The following is a 20,105-nucleotide window of genomic DNA, read 5'->3' as shown; positions in this document are numbered from 1 at the left end:
GATTCTAATGTAATAAACAAAGCGCATGGCCCAATTTATTTCATATGCGGTTCTGGGAGGAGCCACAATCCTCACCCTCCAGAAGGCGGAACTTGTGCTTTCTTGGTGGAGCGTGGGTTAGCATTGCGACATTTCCAGAGCCGCCTCTGGATGCTTTTGGTTCTCATTGAAGACTGCAAACATAGTCCTATATTTAAGACAGAAATTTGCGTCATAGAGATATTACTTTTTTCAGCCAGACAATAACATGAACCATTTGTCAGAAAACATTTGCTAAGCTCCGTTGAGATGAGATAACAGAGATGGCATTTATTGGGCACAAACTAATACTAAGACCCTGATTCACAAAGATTTTGCTGTGACTTACTCCTGCAGTTCTCTTCGCTTACTACTACATTCGAGCAGACAGTCAAGAGTACTTCTGGGTTACCTGATGTTATTGAAGAGTAAACAAGAGTCCAACAAAATAAAGTCATACCTTCTCCTAGAAAAATGTAAGTAAAGGGGCAAGATGAATTAGTGCTTTAGTTTCATCTATTTATTTTTCAATGTGGGTGAATATAGTGCGCTGTGTTGTAATAAAAACATCAAAAGTTCTGACTCGGAAACTGGAAACACTTAGCAGCACAGTCTTAAATGGATGTATCAACTCGCCGACGGCGAATACAGTTCCTCCTCTAGCGGCAAATGTGAGGCAGATTGTTTTTAGAGATGTCAAAAATAAGTGAAAACATCGGAAGATTTTGCTTGGAATCAGACTGTTTAAATGCAATGGTCAAGAAAGTAATCTGCACTCACGATGCAGCTGAGGGATCCGACCGAGCAGGATGACATGGAATCAAGAATCGATGTGCTTCACAAAAATATGTGTAATCATGTTTCACGGGTCATGCAGGACTTAACCTCCTCAGTGTCTTTGTAACGGTCATACCGGCCTTTTACTACGGGTTCACTGACAGGCTAAGAAGAGAAAGGAAGTGGTACTGTAGGAAAGGTCAGAGCTGATGTGTTTTCGACTTCTTTCTCCCTCTGAATTTTAGTAAAAGAATGCTAACCTGCTTGAAAGAATGTCAAAACAAACTATCACCATAGGAAAAGTGGAAAGAGAGTTAAATACATGTGACATTTGACCTTTCGTATAGTCATATAGTCTAAACTAAAGAAAAATAATATATTTGACCAAAAAAAAATAGAAAAAAGGGTGTCTGGTTTTGATTCAGAGGAGGATGTTGATGGAAAAAAACATATTAACGTGTTCAAATTATTTTCAGAATCTGTCATACTTATTTTCCAGCAGGAGCAAGTAAAGCAACTAAGTATTTACTTAGAAATCAATCACCAGCAGAAAGGAAAACAAAACCTCTGACCTTTGTGCGTTCAATTTCCTGAAAGGAGTCTCACTATTTTCGACTTCACGTCAGATCTTGCAGTCTGGTAGCTTTAGTGGTCTGCAGATGGTTCTGGGCTTGGTGTTCAGAGCTTTGCTAACGAATCAGGCAGTTCCAGTCCTGATGCTGTGAGCAAAAAAGGGCAGAGAAAAAATTTCCAATGTTGAATAAAGAGAAGTATTTGTTAGTAGAGTTAAAATCTGCAAAATGAAATATACAACACAAATGTTTTTAATGAACGAAAAATAAAATAGGAAAACTAAAAGACCATGAAGGAATACAGCAAAGGAACAGATGGACCATGCGTCCTCCTTTCCATTGTGCAGGTCCATTTTGAAGGAGACATTCTTAATGGCAGAGCCGATAATGGCCCTGTGAGGAAATAACAGGGACATTTTGAATGTGGGTCTGGACAAGTACAGTGTACATTTCCACACCTGCGTTCAACACAGCTGTTCCCCCAGTTTCATGGTGGATATGCCACCATTGCCATTTTTGCCCCAAATCTTTAGCACAACAGATGGACCGAGAACAAATATTGATAATTCTGTACACTTTTAAAGATGGGTGGCATCAACAACGAATATTGATAATTCTGTACACTTTTGAAGATGGGTGGATGTAAATAACGGTATTGTCTTCCACACTGGAAATTCTAGTAAAATAATACTTAAAAAGAGCAACAATCTAATTTTCTGTTGAGTCACTTGAAACCCTGAGGTGAAAGATTCGATGGCATGGGCAACTTCCCATTTACATTTTAAGAAAAGGTTGGAAGATCATATTCAAGTTTCGTACCTTGCGTGACTTTTTTTTTTTTTTTTTTTTTTTATTGACTTTATTTCGGATATATTTCAATCCATAAAAGTACACCACAATAAACAATTCATATTAAAACATCACATTAATTACAAAGTCAGTCTCGATTACATACAACACATAAATTCTTTAAAAGAGTGCATAGACAAAATCAGTGCAAGGAAAGTGCATTAGTGCATTGGGCTCCAAAAGTTTCATAGTAGTTTACAGTTACTCATCTAGACATTTTCTTAGTCTCATGGTCAGTTTTAGAAATTCTAACACCCGGAGGACACTATCCGAGTACAGCAGCTGTAGATACATAAAGGCAGGTCTAATTTGTTTAAAATTCAATTTCTTTAAAAGTGTAACAAGATATCGCCTACGGGGATATTCATAAAATGTACATAAGAACATAAAATGCAGCATATCCTGTGGAGACTTCCCGTCGCAGCCACAGGGAGCTGCAGGTTTCTTAAAAATGTCCGACTTGGGTCTAATTAAAAGATGATGAAAGATGTTAAACCTAAAACGGGTCAGCAAAAATTTCTCATGGGAGGTAAAGGAGCATGTTAGATACTTCTCCATGGAATCACAAGTACTCAACATGATATTCTTTCTAACATTGGGTTTCAAAAGCTCAACTTCATCTCTTAGAGCATTACAGTTCCAAATAAAAGCTCCCTTAATTGCTGCAACATCACCCTTAACTATATCCCTCGGGTTGTCAAACAAATTCAGGCGACCAAGCCTCCGAAATTGGGACTTCAAATATTTAAGCCAAGGTACACACATTGCATGATCTAGTGATACAAGATCTTCCACTATCAGATGTGTTAAAGGAATTTCATCACTTAACCATAATTTTACCCAGCATAACAGTGGTTTCAATCCAAGAATGTCGGATAAATGCAGGCAACCAAGTTCTTCATGTACACTTAAATTCGATGTGCTACCTGGGACACATAACAGACGCTTTAAAAAATTATTTTCAATTATTTGTAGTTGTTCGCCTTTTATGTAGCTCCATATCTCACTACCATATACTGCAGTGGCTATGGATTTAGCATTGTATAATTTCATCATAGCCACATTTGGCTTTTTCCCCAGTTTAGAGGCAATATTGAAGATGGAGGCATTGACTCTAGTCATTTCCCCCTTTTTCTTGGCCAAATGTGGGGCCCAAGTAAGCTTCGTATCAAATAAGACACCCAGATATGAGAATGTCTGGGTGATGGGGATCAAAACATCATTCAGTTTAAAATTGAACTTCTTTTTTGGTTGGCGGCCAACATGCATTATATAAGATTTCGAATTGTTGACCATAAGGTCCCTATCAGACATGAAATTATTAAAAGCATTCAAAAGTGCCTGGAGACCTAATTCTGTTCGTGAAATTAAAACCGCATCGTCGGCATATAAAAGTAAAGGGATACCCCTTGCACCAGCTCTTGGACAATCTGATTTTACCTCTAGTAAATCAGCCTCTAAATCATTTATATAAAAATTAAAAAGAAAAGGGCCCAGGATACACCCCTGACGTACTCCTTTATTAATACTGAAACTTCCTGTAGTTTCCCCGGTCGATGAAAACCTCACATTAGCTCTTGTGTCATTGTGCAGATCCGCTAGAAACTCCACAATCCCCCTATCAATGCCTTTATCCCTCATGGTCTGCCACAGCCTTCCTCTGTTAACACAGTCGAAGGCTGAGGATAGATCCATGAAGGCAAGGTGAATTGTTCCCTTCTGGACAACAGTATATTTATTCAGAATAAGAAACAAATTGAGACACTGGGTTATAGTAGAATGCCCTTCACAGAAACCGTATTGAGAGGTAGACATTATATTGTTTTCATTCGTCCAGTTTGTTAGGCGTTGAAGTATAACTCTCCCCATAATCTTAACCATTGAATCGATGAGGGAAATTGGTCGATAACAAAGAGCACTTCCCCTATCTCCCTTCTTAAAGACAGGGACTATAGTTGACAGACCCCCTCCAGTTAGAATTAAGCCCATTACACCTGTATGGTGAGCTTCAATTTTCCGTACTTCACAGGGTATTAATATGGAGACAAAAATTACAAGACCCCCCTTGGGCCTACCCCGCAAAGATGGCAAGGCTGGTACAAAGAAGGCCTTATACCCTTCTAAGAAGAGGTTGCAGCCCAGTTCCCAAGTCTCTTGTAAACAGACAATCGAAAATTGCTTAATGTAAGTCACCCAGTTTGCATCAGCCATTTTTGCGGCGAGACCCGCAATATTCCAGGAGACAACAAGACATCCTGGCATTTTGGCCACCTGGTTATCTGAGTTTATAGGATCACCTGTAGCCCTAGAATCCTGGGCTGCAGGTGCCCCCCAACAGTCGCACAGCTCAAGTCCGGATAACACTTCATACCTGTTCTGCATGTTTAAATTCGACCCATATTGATAGAGTCCAGCACTAGCGCCCCTGTTATGAGTACCAATGGGTCCACCTAAACCACAGGAATTAGTGGTATTCTGAAGGAGTTGAGTCTCTTGCACAGGGGTATAAGATTCGAGCCCCCGCCTGGCTAGACTCTGTTGCGGTGGCGATTTGCACAGGTGCGCATAAAAGTAACCCAGGGGGCATACGCAGATACTGTTCACATTGTATACAAGTGTGGAAGCTCTCAAAAGAACAGTTGCCACATGCTGGGGATATTTAAAATTTACAACTATACAATCCCCAGACCCAGACTTTTTCGACGGCCCCACCCAATTTACACGCCTTACTGTCATTATCTGGTCAAAATATGAGATTGGAAAACCACAGTTTTTGTTAAGCCACGACACTGTCTTATTTTTCAGAGAGGTATGAGATTCATCATAAGGAGAAGCGGAATGGGTACCACAAGGGGGCACATTAGTCAGTACTGCCACGTACGAAGCATAATCTGGTGGTAAATTAAGATAGCGGTTGTGCCTCGGGGGTCTGGGAGCTCTACTGCTTTGGGGGTTTATAGATGTTTGTTGCTCTAAAACAGTTACCACAGGAGTATCCGATCGAATGGGTGTTACAGATCCTTGGGCAACTGCAGCAATAGAATCCCCCCTCCCCTTATTTTGTATATCAGTAGATTCAACAGTATCTCTCCCTTTCCCACCAGAGTGTACATTACCGCTAGAAGTTACACTCTCCTGGGACAATAACAATCCACCCAGCCTTGTCACTTCCTTGGCTAGGTTGTCAATCTTAATGGTTAATGGTTTAATTAACTCCTCCATTTTTACTATAAAAGAAACTTCTAAGTTTTTTATAAGTGAAGCAAACAGATCAGAATTTACATTTGCTCCGTCACCATTACCATTAACATGCCCATTAGTGGCCGTGAATACAAAAGGGGTTGTTATAGCAGGACTGATAATAACCTTACCAGCCTTTTTTTTAGACTTAGAGTTATTGTGTTTCCCATTCTCCCTTTGAGTCCGTGTTCTACAGGATCTCAGATGCCTAATTTCAGGTTGGGTCTCATTCAGCACGCCATTGTCTGGACTTAACAGCGCCCGGGAATCAGAATGAACCTCCACATCCACTGAAAGAGGGACTGAAGGGTCAATAGTGATGACATCGCTCGTATTAGTTTCACAATCTTGGGGCTGACTAATAGGGAAATTTTCTGGCAGTATTTCTTCTGTCACAGTGCCTTTCCCCAAGGATACACGTCTGTCATTATTAATCTGAGTTACTTTCCTAACCAGGAAGTTATCTAGAGTAGCCGGGCCCACCAACACTTTATCAGTTTTTGATTTAACCATTATGTGGATGATAAAATTTAACTTCCACAGGTACCCTATACTCTACGCACTCACAAAGAACACAACAAAAACAAAATCGTACCAAAATATATAAAATGTCTTAAGTGCTCACAGCACGATAGGGGTCCAGTTAAGGAAATATAAAATACCTGGCCCAGTCCAGTCTCCTCAGGCCTCTGAGGGCCACAGAGAGCCCGCCCTTTGCCCGGCGCGTCCCGCGCGCGTCCCGCGAAGCGGGCCTCCCCGGTCTTTGTAGGCGTCACCTGGCGCTCACAGCGCGTCAGCTGTACGCGCCGCCGCTGGGGCTGCCGGAAGATTGAGTCCCGGGGCGGCGACGCGGTGATTTAATTCCGCTGCTGCTGCTATGGACGTTGTTGGCCCCCTTATGACTCCTGGCGGTGGCGGCAGTGAAAATATCGGCGTGAACCAGGCAAGGTTTGCTGCTTTTCCCGCAGCTCCGCCGGCCTCCCCGGTCTTTGTAGGCGTCACCTGGCGCTCACAGCGCGTCAGCTGTACGCGCCGCCGCTGGGGCTGCCGGGAGATTGAGTCCCGGGGCGGCGACGCGGTGATTTAATTCCGCTGCTGCTGCTATGGACGTTGTTGGCCCCCTTATTACTCCTGACGGTGGCGGCAGTGAAAATATCGGCGTGAACCAGGCAAGGTTTGCTGCTTTTCCCGCAGCTCCGCCGGCCTCCCCGGTCTTTGTAAGCGTCACCTGGCGCTCACAGCGCGTCAGCTGTACGCGCCGCCGCTGGGGCTGCCGGGAGATTGAGTCCCGGGGCGGCGACGCGGTGATTTAATTCCGCTGCTGCTGCTATGGACGTTGTTGGCCCCCTTATGACTCCTGGCGGTGGCGGCTGTGAAAATATCGGCATGCACCAGGCAAGGTTTGCTGCTTTTCCCGCAGCTCCGCCGGCCTCCCCGGTCTTTGTAGGCGTCACCTGGCGCTCACAGCGCGTCAGCTGTACGCGCCGCCGCTGGGGCTGCCGGGAGATTGAGTCCCGGGGCGGCGACGCGGTGATTTAATTCCGCTGCTGCTGCTATGGACGTTGTTGGCCCCCTTATGACTCCTGGCGGAGGCGGCAGTGAAAATATCGGCGTGAACCAGTCAAGGTTTGCTGCTTTTCCCCTTGCGTGACTTTATTAGTGGGCACAGCGACAAGAAAACGCCACTTCTGAGGAGTTAAACCAATCAAAGCCAACCATGGTCTATGCAATGAACCGAGTAAGACACCCTTTCCTTTTTACTTGATGCTCAACCACAGATGTCTTTTCTATTGCAGTTATAACATTTAGGTCATAGTTTGCATGCATTACTGTTTTGTTTGTAAGGTTTTAAGTTCTTTGATTTGACATATTTAAATAAGCTTTTTGGTTTTGGTTTGAATTCATATTCATGTTTCCCGACATATGTGGCCCATTGCCACAGCTGTTTCAGGTTGCAGGTGTAAGATATAAGTGCCTGTGCTTTAGCCACGCTCATCTTGCATTGTATTTCTATCCTGGCACTAGTGGTTAAATGTTCAGTATATACTGCAGTCAGCATGGGGACCCTCCAGCACACAAATATGAAAACAATGTTCTATTCCAATGACAGCGTGTGTACTCTGGCTGGTCGGGGTAACTGTTTTACAACCTAATAATATGTTATTCAATTAGTATTAGTATTGGTGTCCACCTGGGGCAGTTTAAGCAAACTGAATTTTGTTTGTAATGTTCTGAAGGTGAAGAGGCAGATTAAGAAAAGCTATTTATTTATTAGTTGTAAGAAACTGGGTTATTGGTTAAAAGTGGTAGAAATCCAACACAAGCAAAAACCACAGTTCTTGTCAGAATGAACCACAGAAAGGCATTAAATTAACCTGTGCTTAGCCCTCTGGTAGCTTGGCACAAAAGCAGTCAGGCTTAAATTAGAGGCAAAATGTAAAGTATTTATGCTGCATACAACCAGTAATAAAGTGAAAACACAACGCAAGTAAAATCCCAAAACAAATTAGTACAATAGAATAACTGTTGGAAATTGGATCTCTTGTTGGCAGAGATATGCACCTTGTCTAAGTAGGGACCGCCACTTTAGTCATGGTCAGTGTAGTTAGTACACACTAAAAGTTTACCTGTGCTCACCCTCTGGTAGCGTGGCACAGAACAGTCAGGTTAAACTAAAGAGGCAATGAGTAAATTATTTACGTACACATACACAGTGACACAGTGAAAATACCACAAAAGTACTCCACACCAGTTTAGAAAAATAGCTGATATTTATCTGAGAATAACAAGACCAAAACGACAAAAATCTAACATACACAAGTCAAAAAATACATTTGTCAAGACTAAACCAAATAGCAGTTCTTCAAAAATCAATAGCTCCAACTGGGGCAATCTGGTCGCACTTGACTGGTACAAACCCAGAAGTTCAGCCCTACCGCGTTGGACGCCCGGTGCCGGATACAGGAGTCATGCAAACCTGCTGACAGTACCTAGGATCTGTCATAAATTGTAGATGATGCAGTGTGCAGAGGAGGTGAGGCTTCTAGATGCAGGCAATGCGTCGGTGGTTCGTGACGATTCAGTGAGCGAAAGAGGTGATAAGTTGGTGGCCCGTGCAAGACCTTGGTTACTAAAGGTGGCACAGCATCGAGGATGCGTTGATGTCAGGCCCGGTGAGTTGAATACGCTGCACTGATGTTGAACCTCTGGGCTGAATGCGATGCTTCAGTTGGTAGTCATGCAGGGCCGGGACTACGTCGGAGTCGGGGAAGTGCACCACGGACGTTGGTGATGCGGTGTTTGAGACTCGCACAACGGTGGTTCTTTCGAGGCGCTGTGGCAAAGACAAGCCTGCATTGAAAGTCAAGATTGATACATCGATCACTCAACGAGCGGGGACTGCAGCTTTGGCACAGACAGCGGCGATTGATCGTTTTTGCAGGGACGCGCCGGTCCTGAAATTATGCTTTGGAGTGGATGCGTCGATTTCTTGGTTGCAACACAAACACCCAGTTCCAAGGGCCCAGGATTGGATTTAGCATCACTTGGCAGAGCAGGGCTCATAGCAGAGGAGCCCATTTCCTGGTAGCAAGATGCAGGTGATGTCTTTGCTATCACTGAGACTTCAGTAACAGGAGGGAAGCTCAATCAAGCCCTTGGAGAGCCTTAGAATTGCAGGATGTAGAGAGTAAAGTTCAATCTTCTCACTCCCAGACAAGAAGCAGCAGGCAGCAAGCCAACACAACAAAGCAAACAGCAAAGTGGCTGTGCTTCTTGGCAGCACAACAGCTCTTCTTTCTGGCAAATGTATTCAGTCCAGAAGTGTTTTTAGTGTATGGTGTCAGATGTCCAGTACTTATACCAACTCCTCCCTCTACTCTAGCTCAGGAAGACCCATTAGTCTGGTGATGGGTCATCAGGATATGCAGGGCACAACTCAGCTCCATTTCTTTTACTGCCTAGAGGGAATGCACAAAGCCCAACTGTCACCCTGACCCAGGCATGTATTATAGGGACAGGGAGAGGCACAGAATGGTTAAAATAAGAAAATGCCAATTTTTCAGACCTGCTAATTGAAAACCAACTTCACTAAAAGATGTATTTTTAAATTGTGAGTACAACGACTTCAAACTCCAATTTTCTATCTGCTCCTTATTTGAAAATCCACTTGTAAAGTGTTACAAGGCAGTTTCAATGATAACCTAAGTGAGGGATAACCCTTACTATAAGGAAAATAAATGTAGAAGTTTTCACTACCAGGACATGTAAGACTCAAAGGTATGTGTCATACCTTTTAGCTCATTACACCCTGCCCTTGAGGCTAATTAATTACCCAAGGGTTGCCTTACATGTAATAAAAGGAAAGGTTTGAGTCTGGCAAGTAGGTGAATTTGCCTGATGTTAGACTTGGCATCTTTTGGCGTGTTTGCCCTGAGTTTTTGCTTTCTGACCTCCCGGTTTTGACTCTATTTTTGCTGGCGTAACATTTCTGCGCACTTTTCGCACTGCTGATCAGTTGTAAAGTGCAGGCGCTCCCTGTGTGAATTGTGTTATGGATTGGTGTTTCCTCAATTGGATATTTGATTTACTTGTTTGTCCCTAGTAAAGTGCATTGAGTGTGCCAGGGCATGAGAATTAAATGTTACTCGTGGGCCTGCAGCACTGATTGTGCCACCCACGTGAGTAGCCCTGAAAAGGTACCTCAGACCTGCCATTGCAGGGTCTGCGCACAGTTTGTAACTGCCATGACAACTTGGCCAGTGCACACACTTGCCAGTCCCTAACCTTTCCTTTTCTTACAAGTCAAGCACCCCTAAGGTAGGCCCAAGGTACCCCTGTGGGCAGGGTGCAGTGTATGTGAAAGGTAGGACATGCCCGGATGTGTGTGGCATGTCCTGATAGTGAATAACAGCTATCTGTTCTTATAGGCCAGAAAGTTTGATTATAACATCTTAAAATCCTAATCTGACCCAGGGAACAAGGTAGAAATTCGAGTTTAGTATGCCTGAACTCAGAATGTTAAAATGCATCTTTTAGTGAAGGTGATTTTTACATTCTGTGTTTGAAAATACCACTTTTAGAAAGTAAGTATTTGCTTCCTCAGTCATCCCGTGTGCTTCTGCTGGAATGTGGATTGCCTGTCTGGGTTTCGGATGACAGAAAGCTGGGGAGCAGGAGGGCTCCAGATAGTCTAGGTAGGGTCAGGAAAGGGCTGAATAGACCTGGGCTGCTATGGGGGAAGGGGAGGAGATTTCCTTGCACCTCAAAGGGCCTGGTCTGCTTCTGACAATGCAATCTCCACCTCCTGCCAGGAATTCAAACCAGAGAAGGCAGAACTGGTTCTAGCTGGGCACAGACACCCTCTGCCTAGAGGATCAAAGGATTTTTGGATACAAATACTGGGGCCCAGACCCCTGAACTTTAGAACTCATCTGGATCAATAAGACTGCCAAGATGAAGAGCTGGAGAAGCTGTGAGGAGGAACAACCACTTTGCTGTGTGCTTTGCTGAGCTGACCTGCAGTGGCTGCTTCTGTCTTGGGCAGTGGAAGGCCTGGACTGGACTTTCTGCAACCTATTTTGTGAGTCTCTCCAAGGGCTTGAAGTAGAGCTTGCCCCCTGATCACGAAGTCTCAGGAACAGAAAAGACTTCCAAGCTCTTCTGCCCGCAGCACTGGGGACTGTGTGTTTTGTGCTGTGTCAGAGGAAAAGCAACTCAACAACGTCTACGATGCCGCTGCCGACTCCGTGTTCTGAAGGCACCTCAGAGGGCACTGCCGCACCTCAACCTTTATCTCACCGATGACGTCTGTTGACGCTGCCACTGAGCCGCTGCTTGTACCGTGACCTGTGGGCCCCGCACCCCACACCGCCTAGCTTCACGCCGAAGCCTTGGCACTGCAGAGCACTGTCGCACCGACGACGCCTGTTGACGCCACCATCGAGCCGCTGCTTGCACCGCGACCTGTGGGCACCGCACTCCGCACCGCCTTGCTTCATGAGAACGCCTTGGCATCCCCAACGCCGCTGCTCCATGCCGAAATTGACACCGCTGCTTGCACCTTGGTTCGAGGGCACCGCTCGTACGTCACACGAAGCACCGCCCTGATCCTGCACCGCAGCCTTGGCCCACTGACGCCGGCACCATCGACTCCCGCTCGTCAGCCAACAACAGCACTTCAGCAAAGACGCCGCCGCTGCTTGCACCGGGGACCTGCTAGCACCGTGATGAGCACCACCTACATCTCGCACCGTGACCCTGGTATCACCGATGGCGCCATCCGATGCCACTACCGAGCCACTGCTAGCACCGTGAACTGAGGGCACCGCATGCCACACGGCTGCACATCACACTGCAGCACCCAACGCCTGCCGACGCCAGCGCTCCTGGTTCCATCAGAGAGGAGCTTGACCTGCAACGCGAGTGACTTCGAGGGCCTCATTGCCCTGCATTTCTCACAGGTGCTGTTAGCGGGTCTTCCTGACACCGTAGCTGGCCCGCGACCCCGCGACCAGCCAGAACAGTTGGATTTGTTGTTCATGACGCCTTGGTAGCCCCGGACGGAGCTATCGACATCAAGGAACTTTGTTTGAAACTTATTTTGATGACTACAGACTTTTTTTTTACATGTAGTATTGTGAATTTTTGTCGTTTTTGGTCTTGTTTTAATTATATAAAAATATTGGATATTTTCCTTAACTGTTGTGGTGTCCTTTTGTAGTGCATACACTGTATTACTGTGGGTTATGTGCAAATGCTTTACACACTGCATCTAAGATAAGCCTGACTGCTCATGCGAAGCTACCAAGGGGGTGAGCAGGGGTTATTTTAGGAGTGTAACTCCCTTATCCTGAATTGGAAGAAGGATCCCTACTTGGACAAATGTGCAAGCCCTTGCCAACTTGAGACCCCCATTTCTAACATTGGTTGTCATGGGTGAGGATGGGACTTGCATTTGCACTTGACTTACAGGGATTGGTGTGCACTACTACCATATCGCAGACCATTATGTGCCACATACTAGTCCTTTTTATTTTTGGCCTATTTTTGGGTCTTGCCAGTTTGAACTTTCTACTTCGTCATGCCGGAATCAAGAGCATCATCCGTTGCATCCCTGGAAATTGCCTTTGAGGAGGATAGGTTGGAACTCTACAATGTTAGGGAATTCAAATCCATTTGCAAGAGCCTAAAAGTCCAAGTCAGAGGCCTCACTAGGAAGGACGAGCTACAAAAGGCGCTGCGGGCCTGGGTAGCAGCCAGAGATGCAAGTGGGCAATCTGGCGATCTTAGTGGCGAGGCGGAGGGGCCTATTCCTAGGGTGGATGTGCTTTTGGGAGGGGGGAACCCTTCCAGCCAGGCAGCAGTAGCCTGTTCCCAGAGGAGCTTGAGTTGGAAAAACTCAGGCTATAAACGGAGGAGAGGAAGATGATATTAGACCATGAACGAGGCCTTAAGGAGCTGGTGCTAAGAAGTAAGCCGGGCTCAGATGGTGGCAGCAACTCGTCAAGACAGGCAGACAGAATCGTGCACATCCCTAAGAATGTGGGCAAGGAATTCAAGAAGAGGGATGACATACAAAGGTGGTTTCAGGGGTATGAGGTAGCAATCCACATGAATGGGGTCCCAACGAGGGACACTTTAATAGCTTTGGGTAAGGGGTATCACCTCACCTCTCCAGACATGAAGGACGCCCTCCTCACTAGGGGCCTCATGTAGGTACCTCAATACCGGTCAGTAATGGCCGAAAATCGGTAAATATCCCGTTACCGACCGGTATTGAGGCACTTGAGATGTAGGTGGCTGATTTCTGGATTCGGTATTTACTGAATCGGAATTTTAAGAAATCGGTAAAATACCGATTCGGAAAATACCGAATGCAGAAATGCAATGTAGGGGGCACTCAAGTGAGTGCATTATTGGTGTCTGGATTCGTTATTTACCACCAACTACAAGTTGATGGTAAATGACGAATACCTTACAAAAAGCATTTTTGTGCTATTTGTAAAGTGCCATGTGGCAGACATACATGCCCTTAGGGCATGTATGTGCGCCACATGTGCACACATGCACGAATCAGGGGTGCAACAGGGTGTCAATGTGACACCCTGCCACCCATGATAATGCCTCCCCTATTACCGATTCGGTATTTACCGAATCGGTAATAGTAACTGGCTTCCCATTCATTCCTATGGGCCTCCAGGAATGGGTGGATGTGCTTTGCTGGTCACTGGATGTCTGGGTGAATGGCAGTAATGTAACAGATTATCACTGGCTCTACAATTTGATTACATGGGAGCACTTGACCAGTCTATGTTTTGTAGATCTGCGGCAGCACCTAGTTGATAGTAAGCTGACTGACCCTAGGAAGCTTGCTATGGAGACGGACCACTGGGTGAGTACCAGGGTCCACTAGAAAGCATTTGGGGGAGACTCAGCCAAAGGAGGGCAGGGTCCCCAGCAGAAAAGTCGGGGGACAGGGGTAAAGCACAGGAGTTCTCTAAAGGGCCCCAATTTAACACCCAGGGTAAAGGTTCCCATCCCCCCGGAGATAAAAAACAGGGGGTCTCATCAGGAAAGCCTGCTGAGACCGGCCCTGCAAATATTTTGTCTGTGACTAAATGGGGCACATGAATGGGGACCCCAGGTGCTCCAAGGGGGCACAGCCACCCACTGGTGGGTAGTCCAAGGTGTTGGCTAGTGTAGCACTGGGGGAGGAGGAGGAGTACCCACAGGAGGGTGGGGAAAACGCAGAAATGATCCTTGTCTCACTAGGGGACAGTGAGATGGTCCCAGGGGCCAAGGTGCCCCCTAACACAAAGAAATACAGCACCTGGGTGACCATCAATGGGAAAAGGGTAGAGGCTCTTTGGGATACTGGAGCCAGTGTGACCTCAGTTCGGTGTCACCTGGTCTCTAAGAGGCAGGTAGTCCCCGGGGCATTCCACCAAGTAATTGCAGTCGACAAATCAGAGCGCCAGTGTCTGGTGGCGCAGGTTCCCTCAGAGTGGGGGGGGGTCTCAGGTCCTTTGACAGTAGTTGTGAGCCCTTCCATGCCTGTCGATTGTCTGCTCGGTAACGACCTGGAGCAGTCCTTGTGAAAGGATGTTGAGCTCAGGTCCAACTTGGAGATGCTTGGGTTGCCGGAGTAGGCATGCGTGTCCACTCGGTCCTTGGCAACCAGAGTGGGTGATCAGAGGGACCCGGAGCCTAAAACAGTGGCTCAGGTCCCAGCCAAGAGAAAGGGCGGGGGTGCAGGAAACTGGCCCCCGAAGTTCCCACGGCCAGGGAGGAGGCAGACCTTGGGGGGGACGCCCCGATGCCTACAGGGGAACAGGTAGCAGAACTGGGGGCCATCTCTGAGCTGACCCATTGGCAGCAAGAAGGGGGTCCCACCAGGGAGGAATTCTGCCAGGAGCAGAAAGAGTGCCCTTCTCTGGAGGGTCTGCGGTGGCAGGTCGCAGACCAGGTGACTGGTGATCAGTCCGGGTCACATTGGATCTACTGGGAGAATGATCTCCTGTACAGCGAGCCTGAGGTCGCGAACCTGGGTCAGCCCGTGTGCTGGTGGTACCCCAGTGCTTTCGGACCTTCCTACTGGGTCTGGCTCACAACGTGCCTTTGGCAGGACATTTGGGGCAGGACAAGACCTTTGAAAGGCTTGTCACCCACTTCTTCTGGCCTCAAATGCGAAGGCATTTGGATGTGCATTGTCGGTCTTGCCAAACTTGCCAGGCAAGTGGCAAGAGTGGGGGGAAGGTCAAAGCTTCTCTCCAATCATTTTCCATTGTTGGGACACTCTTCGAAAGGGTGGGGATGGACATTGTGGGGCCACTGGATCCCAAGACAGCCATGGGCAACATGTACATCCTGGTCTTGGTGGACCATGCCACCCAGTACCCGGAGGCAATCCCTCTCAGGACAATGACCGCGACAGTGGAGGGCTGGGTGTTAATGGGGATCTTTTTCCACATAGGGTTCCCCAGAGAGGTGGTTTCTGACAGGGGGACCAACTTCATCTTAAACTATATGACATCCCTGGGGAAGGAGTGTGGTGTTACTTACAAGTTCACCACCACTTACCACCCCCAAGGTAACGGTCTGGTAGAAAGGTTCAACCAGACCTTGAAGGGCACGATCAAGGGTCTCACTGAACCCATGAGGCATAAGTGGGACGTCCTCTAACTGTGCCTTCTCTTTGCATACCGGGAGGTACCCCAGAAGTCTCTCGGGTTCTGTCCCTTTGAGCTTCAGTACGGGCACCCCGTGCGAGGACCTCTAAGCTTGGTGAAGGAAGGCTGGGAAGCTGCTCCCAGGAAAACCCCCCAGGATGTGTTTAGCTACATGCTGGCCTTCTGAAACCAAACTGCCCGCTTCAGGAAACTCGCTCAGGCGAACCTCGAAGCCAGCCAGTAAGAAATGAAGAAGTGGTATGACCAGAATGCCACTCTGGTCGAGTTTCAACCTGGACAAAAAGTGTGGGTTATGGCCCCAGTGTAACCTTGTGCCTTGTAGGATAAGTGAACTGGGCCCTTTGAGGTGGTGGAGCGCAAAAGTGAAATCACCTACCTTTGCAGCAGTGGAAGGCCTAGACTAGACTTTCTGCAACCTATTTTGTGAGTCTCTCCAAAGGCTTGAAGTACAGCTTGCACCCTGTTCACGAAATCTCAGGAACAGAAAAGACTTCCAAGCTCTTCTGCCCACAGCACTGGGGAGTGTGTTTTTTGTGCTATATCAGAGGAAAAGCAACTCAACGACATCTACGATGCTGTTGCCGACTCTGTGTCCTGAAGGCACCGCAGAGGGCACCGCCGCAATGCCGCAACGCAACCTTGGTCTCACCGACGACGCCTGTCGATGCCTGTTCATGCCGCCACAGAGCCGCTGCTTGCACCGCGACCTGTGGGCCCCGCACTCCACACTGCCTCGCTTCACGCCGAAGCCTTGGCACCGTAAAGAGCACCGCTGTAATGCCGCAATGCCGCAATGCCGCACCGCGACCTTGAGCTCACCGATGACGCCTGTTGACGCCGCCACCGAGCCGCTGCTCGCACCACGACCTGCGGGCACTGCACTCCGCACCACCTTGCTTCACGAGGACGCCTTGGCCTCCCCGCCGCTCCATGCCGAAATCGGCACCGCTGCTTGCACTGTGGTTCGAGGGCACCACTCGTAAGTCACACGAAGCACCACCCTCATCCCGCACCGCAGCCTTGGCCCACTGACGCCGGCACCATCGACTCCCGCTCGTCAGTCGACGACAGCGCTTCAGCAACCACAATGCCGCTGCTTGCACCATGACCTGCTAGCACCGTGACGAGCACCGCCTGCATCTCGCACCGTGACCCTGGTCACACTGACAGAGCCATCCGATGCTACCACTGAGCTGCTGCTCGCACCGCCACCTCAGGGCACCGCAAGCCGCACCGCTGCACTTCGCACCGCAGCACCTGACACCTGCTGATGCCAGCGCTCCTGGTTCCATCAGAGAGAAGCTCGACCTGCAGCGCGGGTGACTTCGAGGGCCTCATCGCCCTGCATTTCTCACTGGTACTGTTTGCGGGTCTTCCCGACACCGTAGCTGGCCCGTGACACCGCGACCGGCCAGAATTGTTAGATTTGTTGTTCACGACGCCTTGGTAGCCCCGGACAGAGCTATCGACATCAAGGAACTTTGTTTGAAACTTATTTTGATGACTACAGCCTTTTTTTTACATATAGTATTGTTGATTTTGTCGTTTTTGGTCTTGTTTTAATTATATAAAAATATTGGATATTTTTCTAAATGGGTGTGGTGTCCTTTTGTAGTGCATACACTGTATTACTATGGGTTATGTGCAAATGCTTTACACACTGCATCTAAGATAAGCCTGACTGCTCATGCGAAGCTAACAAGGGGGTGAGCAGGGGTTATTTTAGGAGTGTAACTCCCTTATCCTGACTAGGAAGAAGGATCCCTACTTGGACAAATGTGCAAGCCCTTGCCAACTTGAGACCCCCATTTCTAACATTGGTTGTCATGGGTGAGGATGGGACTTGCATTTGCACTTGACTTACAGGGATTGGGGTGCACTACTACCATATCGCAGACCATTATGTGCCACATACTAGTCCTTTTTATTTTTGGCCTATTTTTGGGTCTTGCCAGTTTGAACTTTCTACTTTGTCATGCCGGAATCAAGAGCATCATCCGTTGCATCCCTGGAAATTGCCTTTGAGGAGGATAGGTTGGAACTCTACAATGTTAGGGAATTCAAATCCATTTGCAAGAGCCTCAAAGTCCAAGTCAGAGGCCTCACTAGGAAGGACGAGCTACAAAAGGTGCTGAGGGCCTGGGTAGCAGCCAGAGATGCAAGTAGGCAATCTGGCGATCTTAGTGGCGAGGCGGAGGGGCCTATTCCTAGGGTGGATGTGCTTTTGGGAGGGGGGAACCCTTCCGGCCAGGCAGCAGTAGCCTGTTCCCAGAGGAGCTGGAAGACAGGTGGGAAGCAAGGAAGTTTGAGTTGGAAAAACTCAGGCTATAAACGGAGGAGAGGAAGATGATATTAGACCATGAACGAGGCCTTAAGGAGCTGGTGCTAAGAAGTAAGCCCGGCTCAGATGGTGGCAGCAACTCGTCAAGACAGGCAGACAGAATCGTGCACATCCCTAAGAATGTGGGCAAGGAATTCAAGAAGAGGGTTGACATGCAAAGGTGGTTCCAGGGATACGAGGTAGCAATCCACATGAATGGGGTCCCAACGAGGGACACTTTAATAGCTTTGGGTAAGGGGTATCACCTCACCTCTCCAGACATGAAGGACGCCCTCCTCACTAGGTATGGTCTTACTCCTGAAAAGTACAGGGGTCAGTTCAGGTCCTGTAAGAAGTCTGATGCCAACACTTGGTTGGAATGTGTGGATGCGTTTTGCTGGTCACTGGATGGCTGGGTGAAGGGCAGTAATGTAACAGATTATCATTGCTCTACAATTTGATTACATGGGAGCACTTGCCCAGTCTATGTTTTGTAGATCTGCGCCAGCACCTAGTTGATAGTAAGCTGACTGACCCTAGGAAGCTTGCTATGGAGACGGACCACTGGGTGAGTACCAGGGTCCACTAGAAAGCATTTGGGGGAGACTCAGCCAAAGGTGGGCAGGGTCCCCAGCAGAAAAGTGGGGGGACAGGGGTAAAGCACAGGAGTTCTCTAAAGGGCCCCAATTTAACACCCAGGGTAAAGGTTCCCATCCCCTCGGAGATGAGAAACAGGGGGTCTCATCAGGAAAGCCTGCTGAGACCGGCCCTGCAAATGTTTTGCCTGTGACCAAATGGGGCACATGAATGGGGACCCCAGGTGCTCCAAGGGGGCACAGCCACCCACTGGTGGGTAGTCCAAGGTGTTGGCTAGTGTAGCACTGGGGGAGGAGGAGGAGTACCCACAGGAGGGTGGGGACCCTGCAGAAATGACCCTCGTCTCACTAGGGGACAGTGAGATGGTCCCAGGGGCCAAGGTGCCCCCTAACACAAAGAAATACAGCACCTGGGTGACCATCAATGGGAAAAGGGTAGAGGCTCTTTGGGATACTGGAGCCAGTGTGACCTCAGTTCGGTGTCACCTGGTCTCTAAGAGGCAGGTAGTCCCCGGGGCATTCCACCAAGTAATTGCAGTCGACAATTCAGAGCGCCAGTGTCTGGTGGCGCAGATTCCCTCAGAATGGGGGGAGGGGGTCTCAGGTCCTTTGACAGTAGTTGTGAGCACTTCCATGCCTGTCGATTGTCTGCTCGGTAACGACCTGGAGCAGTCCTTGTGGAAGGATGTTGAGCTCAGGTCCAACTTGGAGATGCTTGGGTTGCCGGAGTAGGCATGCGTGTCCACTCGGTCCATGGCAACCAGAGAGGGTGATCAGAGGGACCCGGAGCCTGAAACAGTGGCTCAGGTCCCACCCAAGAGAAAGGGCGGGGGTGCAGGAAACTGGCCCCCGAAGTTCCCACGGCCAGGGAGGAGGCAGACCTTGGGGGGGACGCCCGATGCCTACAGGGGAACAGGTAGCAGAACTGGGGGCCATCTCTGAGCTGACCCATTGGCAGCAAGAAGGGGGTCCCACCAGGGAGGAATTCTGCCAGGAGCAAAAAGAGTGCCCTTCTCTGGAGGGTCTGTGGTGGCAGGTCGCAGCCCAGGTGACTGGTGATCAGTCTGGGTCACATTGGATCTACTGGGAGAATGATCTCCTGTACAGCGCGCCTAAGGTCACGGAACCTGGGTCAGCCCGTGTGCTGGTGGTACCCCAGTGCTTTCGGACCTTCCTACTGGGTCTGGCTCACAACGTGCCTTTGGCAAGACATTTGAGGCAGGACAAGACCTTTGAAAGGCTTGTCACCCACTTCTTCTGGCCTCAAATGCAAAGGCATTTGGATGTGCATTGTCGGTCTTGCCAAACTTGCCAGGCAAGTGGCAAGAGTGGGAGGAAGGTCAAAGCTCCTCTCCAATCATTCTCCATTGTTGGGACACCCTTCGAAAGGGTGGGGATGGACATTGTGGGGCCACTGGATTCCAAGACAGCCATGGGCAACATGTACATCCTGGTCTTGGTGGACCATGCCACCCAGTACCCGGAGGCAATCCCTCTCAGGACAATGACAGCGCCAGTGGAGGGCCGGGTATTAATGGGGATC

This window comes from Triturus cristatus, chromosome 6 (assembly GCF_964204655.1).
Source record: "Triturus cristatus chromosome 6, aTriCri1.1, whole genome shotgun sequence".
NCBI classification, from domain to species: domain Eukaryota; kingdom Metazoa; phylum Chordata; class Amphibia; order Caudata; family Salamandridae; genus Triturus; species Triturus cristatus.
This window is presented reverse-complemented; position numbering follows the sequence as displayed.